An 8,728-nucleotide genomic window follows, 5' to 3' on the forward strand; every position below is an offset into this window, starting at 1 on the left:
GATTATCATAAATGCTAAATGCACAAGATTAGTCCACAAAGCATTGCCATCAATCACCAAAGCACTAAGGGAGAAATATGCCCTAACAATGTCGCTTTTTTATAGATGATGACAATGTAGGATTTGCACAAATGATATATACTAAGATAATAAGCAAACCCAACACATGTAAAATATAGACGAGCTGGGGTGATGTGTGCACTATTTAGGTATGCTTTTGAAATGCAAAGTACGCACACTAGGATCAACAACTCCCTATGTTTTATAGACACGACAACGCTTGCATCAACATAATACGAGAGATAAGCATGGATGCAAGATATAGCATGTGTGCATAAAGATAGGGCACAAGATAAACATAAACTCACACACTAGCAAAGTACTTAGACATACATAAATAAGTAGAAGGGTAGCATATGTCTCACACCATATGACTCGGTCTCTAGGTGTCACAAACAAAAACCATAAACCAAAGCAAATGATAAAAGAGTTCACGAGTGAAGAAAGCAAGAAAATAAGACACACTCGAAACTCAGAAAATCCCTAAACTCTCCGCCCTTTGGCATCGAGACACCAAAAGGGCAAAGAGCACTACTACGGTGCAGGGTGGTAGCAACACATGTGAATATCATCACCACTCCTCATGATCGCGAGACTCCTCTTCTGTAGTAGCAGGATGGTCGACCTGAGTCCGTCCACTTGCAATGCTTGGACGTTGATGTCAGCTATGGTAATGCAAAAAAGTCCTTCCAATGGCGCCAGAAACAGGTGTGTCGACGGCACCAGAAATCCTTCAGCTGTGGCTACGCCTTAAGGGACTTCCTAGGCAAGTATGCAAAGGATTTCCCCCGTGGCCTTGGAGCCTTGCGTTGGTGTTCCCTTGAAGCGGAAAGGGTGATGTAGCATAGTGACGGTAAGTATTTCCCTCAGTTTGAGAACCAAGGTATCAATCCGGTGGAGGAGTATCTCAAGATCCTGCACAAACTCAAAAGCTTGCTCCCAACGCTATGAAGGGGTTGTCAATCCCTTATAGATTGTTTGCCAAGTGAGAACTGAAATCAACAAAGTAACAAAGCAAAGTAAAAGCAGAGGTGTAAACGATGGATGTGAATAGACCCCCGGGCCGTACTGTTTACTAGTGGCTTCTCTCATGAAAGCAAGTAGACGATGGGTAAACAAATTACTGTCGAGCAATTGATAGAGCCGCGCAAAGTCGTGACGATATCTATGCAATGATTATATCTATAGGCATCACGTCCAAAACAAGTAGACCGATACTTTGTGCATCTACTACTATTACTCCACACGTCGACCGCTATCCAGCATGCATCTAGTGTATTAAGTCCATAAGAACAGAGTAATGCCTTAAGCAAGATGACATGATGTAGAGGGATAATCTCAAACCAATGATAAAAACCCCATCTTTTTACCCTTGATGGCAACTACTTGATGTGTGCCTTGCTGCCCCTACTGTCACTAGGAAAGGTCACCACATGGCAGAACCCAAAACCAAGCACTTCTCCCATTGCAAGAATCATAGATCTAGTTGGCCAAACAAAACCCAAGACTCAAAGAGACTTACAATGATATCAAATCATGCATATAAGAAATCAGCAAAGACTCAAATATATATCATAGATAATCTGATCACAAATCCACAATTCATCGGATCTTGACAAACACACCGCCAAAGAAGATTACATCGGATAGATCTCCATGAAGATCATGGAGAACTTTGTATTGAAGATCCAAGAGAGAGAAGACGCCATCTACCTACTAACTGTGGACCCGTAGGTCTGAAGTGAACTACTCACGAGTCATTGAAGGGTCGATGATGATGATGAAGAAGCCCTCCAACTCCAAAGTCCCCTCCGGCAGGGCGCCGGGAAGGGTCTCTAGATGAGATCTCGCGGAAACGGAAGCTTGCGGCGGCGAAAAAGTATTTTCAAGGCTCCCCTGATTTTTTGCGGAATATTTGAGAATTTATAGGCCAAAGACCTAGTTCAGGGGGCGGCCAGGGAGGCCACAAGCCTGCCCACCGCCGCCTCTCCCCTAGTGGCGGAGTGGGGGCTTGTGGGCTCCCTGGAGCCCACCTGGCCTGGCCCAAAGGCCCCCTGATCTTCTTTCGTTCGGGAAAAAATCATTTCGGGGTTTTTCTTCCGTTTGGACTCCGTTCCAAAATCAGATCTGAAAAGAGTCAAAAAACACGGAAAAAACAGGAACTGGCACTTGGCACTGAATTAATAAGTTAGTCCCAAAAAAAGATATAAAAGGTACATAAAACAACCAAAGAAGACAAGATAACAGCGTGAAACCATCAAAAATTATAGATACGTTTGAGACGTATCAAGCATTGGCATTTTCATATCTGCATGGTCGCTGTTTGGATAGCCCTTGTCGTCCTGAATCCAACAAGCTTGGGTTTGCTCGATTCGGAGCTCGTATGCGAAAGTTATGGCTGTTTCAGTGGCGAGCGGTAGTACCGTTGGACCTAGCCGTAGTACCGCTAGATTTGGCGGTAGTACCGCTGGCACTAGCGGTAGTACCGCTGGCTCGCGGTAGTACCGCCCCTGGTCAGCGGTAGTACCGCTCCAGGAGCTTAGTACCGCCTGCCTAGCGGTTGTTCGTGGACGGACCTTTTTGCGAAGACTTTCTTGGCGGTGGTAGTGCCTTTGCACTACCAGGGGCCCAGCGGTAGTACCGCTGGAGTGCCAGCGGTAGTACCGCTAGCTGGCGGTAGTACCGCTGGAGTGCCAGCGGTAGTACCGCTGGATCTCGGGCAGAGAGCGGGGGTAACGGTCTGATTCTTTCCCCCACTATATAAAGGGGGTCTTCTTCCCCCTTGGCCTGATCCATCTGTTGAGCTCTTGTTCTACCTCCATTGTTGACATTCTTAGAGCTTGATTACTCTCTATCCCTCCAATGATTCTTGCTTGTTCTTGAGGGAAAAGAGAGAGGAGATCTAGATCCACATCTCCACCAATCACTTTCTCCTCTATGTGAGGGGAACCCCTTGGATCTTGATCTTGGAGTTCTTTGTGAGCTCCTTGTTCTTCCTCTCATATTTCTCCATAGCTTTTGTTGTTGTGGAGGGATTTGAGTGTGAAGGACTTGACCACTTCGTGTGTTCTTGCCATTGCATTAGTTGCATCGGTTTGAGTTCTCCACGGTGATACGTGGAAGTGAGAAGTTGAGAAGCTTACTACCTTTGGTACTTAGTACCCTTGATATTGTTCTTCGTGGATGCTTTGGCGTTCTAGAAGCTTGGTGGTGTCTCGGAGCTCAATCATTGTGGTGTGAAGCTCCGGGAAGCGTCGGGGTCTCCAATTAGGTTGTGAAGATTGCCCCGAGAAATTTGTACGGGTACCGGTAACCTCCCCCAAGGGTTGCCACGTGTACGGGTTCAGTGACCGCCCCCAAGGGTTGCCATTTGTACGGGTTCGGTGACCGCCCCCAAGGGTTGCCATTTGTACGGGTTCGGTGACCGCCCTCAAGGGTCCCTTAGTGGAATCACGACATCTTGCATTGTGCGAGGGCGTGAGGAGATTACGGTGGCCTTAGTGGCATCTTGGGGAGCATTGTGCCTCCACACCGCTCTAACGGAGATTAGCATCCGCAAGGGTGTGAACTTCGGGATACATCATCGTCTCCCCGTGCCTCGGTTATCTCTTACCCGAACTCTTTACTTATGCACTTTACTTTGTGATAGACATATTGTTTATTGTAATATATCCTGCTATCACTTAGTTGTTTATCTTGCTTAGCATAAGTTGTTGGTGCACATAAATGAGCCTAGTTGTTTGTAGGTTTTGTGCTTGACATATTAAACGTTAGTTTTATTCCGCATTTGTTCAAGCCTAAACCTTAACTATTTTAAAGCGCCTATTCACCCCCCCCTCTAGGCGACATCCACGTCCTTTTCAAAGCGCCTTTGTTTAACGCCCTTAGCTAGGCATTCAAGGATGCTCTCACAAAAGACAAGAATTGAAGCACAACGAGAGCATCCTAAAGCATGTGAAAATTACATCTAAGTCTAACATACTTCCTATGCATAGGCATTTTATAGGAAAACAGATTGTCAAGACAACCAATCGCAGCCATATGCAAGGAAGAAGAAAGAGACAAGAGCAATCTCAACATCACAAGAGGTGATTTGGTAACACGAAAGTTTCTACCAAAATATTTTCCTCTCTCATAGCAATTACATGTGGGATCGTATTCAAATTCAACAATATAGCTATCCCATAGGATATTCTTTTCATGATCCACATGCATGCAAAGTTGACGCTCTTCAAAAATAGTGGGATTATCATCAAATAAAGTCATGACTTCTCCAATCCCACTTTCAGTATTGTTGCAAATATCATATTCATCATGAGGTTTGAACAAATTTTCAAGATCATAAGAAATATCATCACCCCACTCATGATTATTGCAACAAGTAGTGGTCAAAGCAAAACTAGCATCCCCAAGCTTATTTGCATATTTTCAGCATGATTGTCACTAATAGAACTTATAGTGAAACCATTGCAATCATGCTTTTCATCCAAGGAGCCCTCGTGAATCACTTCATGAATTTCTTCCTCACAATTTTCAGATTCACGCATCTTAAGCAAAACTCCATAGAAATAGTCAATTGTCCTCAACTCACTAGCAATTCGTTCAATAATAGTGGGTCTCTTAAAGAGACTAGCTAGTGGATGAGGATCCATATCAATGGATTTTTAGCAAGCAAAGATGCAAGCTAAAAGAAGGCACATGGTAACACAAGCAAACAGAAAGCGAGCAGAAGAAGGGCGAACAGAAAAAGGCAAATGGAAACGGAAAATGTGAAGTGGGGGAGAGGAAAACGAGACGCAACTGGCAACAAAAGTAAATGCAAGAGAAGAGTTTGTGAGACCTAATTGGATAGATCTTGATTTCTCCTCCCCGGCAATGGCGCCATAAATGCTTCTGATGTCAGCTATGCTAATGCACAAAAGTCCTTCCAATGGCGCCAGAAACAGGTGTGTCGACGGCACCAGAAATCCTTCAGCTGCGGCTACGCCTTAAGGGACTTCCTAGGCAAGTATGCAAAGGATTTCCCCCGTGGCCTTGGAGCCTTGCGTTGGTGTTCCCTTGAAGCGGAAAGGGTGATGTAGCATAGTGACGGTAAGTATTTCCCTCAGTTTGAGAACCAAGGTATCAATCCGGTGGAGGAGTATCTCAAGATCCTGCACAAACACAAAAGCTTGCTCCCAATGCTATGAAGGGGTTATCAATCCCTTATAGATTGTTTGCCAAGTGAGAACTGAAAGCAACAAAGTAACAAAGCAAAGTAAAAGCGGAGGTGTAAACGTGGATGTGAATAGACCCAGGGGCCGTAGTGTTTACTAGTGGCTTCTCTCATGAAAGCAAGTAGACGGTGGGTGAACAAATTACTGTCAAGCAATTGATAGAACCGCGCAAAGTCGTGATGATATATATGCAATGATTATATCTATAGGCATCACGTCCAAAACAAGTAGACCGATACTTTCTCCATCTACTACTATTACTCCACACGTCGACCGCTATCCAGCATGCATCTAGTGTATTAAGTCCATAAGAACAGAGTAACGCCTTAAGCAAGATGACATGATGTATAGGGATAATCTCAAACCAATGATAAAACCCCATCTTTTTACCCTTGATGGCAACTACTTGATGTGTGCCTTGCTGCCCCTACTGTCACTGGGAAAGGTCGCCACATGGCAGAACCCAAAACCAAGCACTTCTCCCATTGCAAGAATCATAGATCTAGTTGGCCAAACAAAACCCAAGACTCGGAGAGACTTACAAGGATATCAAATCCTGCATATAAGAAATCAACAAAGACTCAAATATATATCATAGATAATCTGATCACAAATCCACAATTTATCGGATCTCGACAAACACACCGCCAAAGAAGATTACATCGGATAGATCTCCATGAAGATCATGGAGAACTTTGTATTGAAGATCCAAGAGAGAGAAGAAGCCATCTAGCTACTAACCACGGACCCGTAGGTCTGAAGTGAACTACTCACGAGTCATTGGAGGGACAATGATGGTGACGAAGAAGCCCTCCAACTCCAAAGTCCCCTCCGATAGGGCGCCGGGAAGGGTCTCCAGATGAGATCTCGCGGAAACGGAAGCTTGCGGCAGCGGAAAAGTATTTTCGAGGCTCCCCTGATTTTTTGCGGAATATTTGGGAATTTATAGGACAAATACCTAGGTTAGGGGGCGGCCAGGGAGGCCACAAGCCTGCCCACCGCCGCCTCCCCCCTGGTGGAGGAGTGGGGGCTTGTGGGCTCCCTGGATCCCACCTGGCCTGGCCCAAAGGCCCCCTGATCTTCTTCCGTTCGGGAAAAAAATCATTTCGGGGTTTTTCTTCCGTTTGGACTCCGTTCCAAAATCAGATCTGAAAAGAGTCAAAAACACAGAAAAAACAGGAACTGGCACTTGGCACTGAATTAATAAGTTAGTCCCAAAAAAAGATATAAAAGGTACATAAAACAACAAAAGAAGACAAGATAACAGCGTGAAACTATCAAAAATTATAGTTATGTTTGAGACGTATCAGACGTCCACTCCTCCTCTGATGTGATCTTGTCCTCTGACCCGCTGGCAACCTGTAGCCCAATCTTCCTCATGATTATCTTGTCACGGCTACGGGCCTTCTTCTGTGCCACATGAGCCTTGTACTGACCGTGAGCCTCAATATAGATCAAACTTCTTCATCTTCCTCTTGAGCTTCTTAGCCCAAGATGGCTCTTCACCGAACGACTCTTATTCGCGCTCATCATATCCCTCAAACAGATCCGCAATAGCCCCCATCTCAGTAGAAGTAGGAGTACCCCGGTTGTCCTTCTACCTCAGGCAAACAATGTCATGAGTAATCAAATCATTAGTTACAAACATCTCGTTAGGAAAGGCAGATGCCTATGTTTTCTCAGTGAGTAGCATCAAGAAGGGGCCATAGATGGGACACTTGCGCTCCATCACGATCAAGTGAAGCTTGGACTACATGACATGGGACACATCCAAAACTTACGCTATATTCTTCTCCTCCTGACAGATAAGCAACATATCCATAAGGTAAGAATGAACCTGGTCCAAATTCTAAATGCAAGGGAAAGCATGTGCGTGAAGATGCAATGCATGATATCTAGAAAGGGACGAAATCATAAGACTTCTTGCTGATGGTTGGAGAAATATTCACCGTGCAATATGGCCAGAGCTTGGACTTGTGCGTGGTGGCGGTTTCCTTGTGAGAGCGCAACCAAACCGGGTCCTCAAGCCCCTTATCATCGTAGCCCAAGAGGTCCATGAAATCCTTCCACTTAGTAAACACCACTCTTCCATTTATCATCCATGTTAATGTCCTATCAACATTAGTTATGAGGTGGACTATGGCATAGAACTAAGCCACGAGCTCGGCATCAAAGTCCTTGCTGAATTGCATAAGCCTATGATACCTAGTTGAGCACACAACTCAAAAGCTTCACAAAAGTACATGGGATCCTTGTGCATATGATCCACGTCAATGGACCGGACACTCACAAATAGATTCTTCTTTACTTTGAGCACATCCAGATAAATGGAGCGCTTCTGCCTGGTACAGAAGGGACAACTGATAAGAGATGGATCTTGCTCATTGCGATACACGTTGCGGCAACGAAACATACAGAACTCCTTGGCAGTCCATTAATCAACGGGCTTGGGTTTCTCCTTTTTCTTGCTCGCAACCTGCTTGGACCTCTACATTGGTTGAGCACTGGGAGTGGCACTAGCATGCTTTGATGTAAGGTACTAACACTTTTGAGCCACCTTGATGGTTCGAATTCTTGCGATGGGCATGTTATACAGAGTTACTACCACCTGGAACCCACAACACAGAGCGAGGGAAAAGTAACCTTAAAGAATTTGCGTAATCCAACAAGGAATAACCATAAAGAATGAAGGTTTAATTGGATAAAATTTGAATTTAACACAAGAGAGTGGTAGTACTGCTTCCGTGCAACGCTAGTACCTCCTATAAGCGGTAGTGCAACTCGAGGCGGAAGTTTTCGAGGCAACAAGTACGACGACAAGATCCGGCACTACCGGCGGTGACGAATTAAAATTTACTCCAATAAAACCTCTATTTTCAAGTCCTAGCAGTCTTCCACGTCCTACTCAAGCCTTGATTTAGCTAAAAATCAAGAAATGCTACACATATTGCCCTAGAACCTAGATTCAAATGATAGAACCGTAGGAGAGAAGAACGGGGGCAATACCGGCATCCATGTCAAGAGGAGAGGGTGGGGATCGATTCCACCTGTCAAAATCGCAGAAGACGGACAAAAATTGGTGGTCCGATGGTAGCCGTTGGGGCAGATTCGTCACATGGAGAGGGAGAGCGTGAGGGGGGAGAGATGAATGGTTATGGGGGAGATGGAACTCCCCCTACTCGACTTATAACCCCCAAGTTTATCAGTTCCTGTCCTAGCAAAGAAAACTTGATTTGGTTCGGTACGTGCAACTTGGTCAGATCTAAAAATATTTAGAAACCAAAGGCAACAAAACAAATCAAACTAGAAAGGAAAAAACGAAGCTTCGCAAGTGCGTCCATGCAATGCTCTTCGGTGTTGCAGGAGCTACGATTCGACTCTCGTCCATGCTGCCGAAGCAACAATGAAGCTTCATTGGGACGCCGTCGGTGTTGCATTGGAGCTTCGCTGCA

This window comes from Hordeum vulgare, chromosome 4H (assembly GCF_904849725.1).
Source record: "Hordeum vulgare subsp. vulgare chromosome 4H, MorexV3_pseudomolecules_assembly, whole genome shotgun sequence".
Classification (NCBI taxonomy): Eukaryota; Viridiplantae; Streptophyta; class Magnoliopsida; order Poales; family Poaceae; genus Hordeum; species Hordeum vulgare.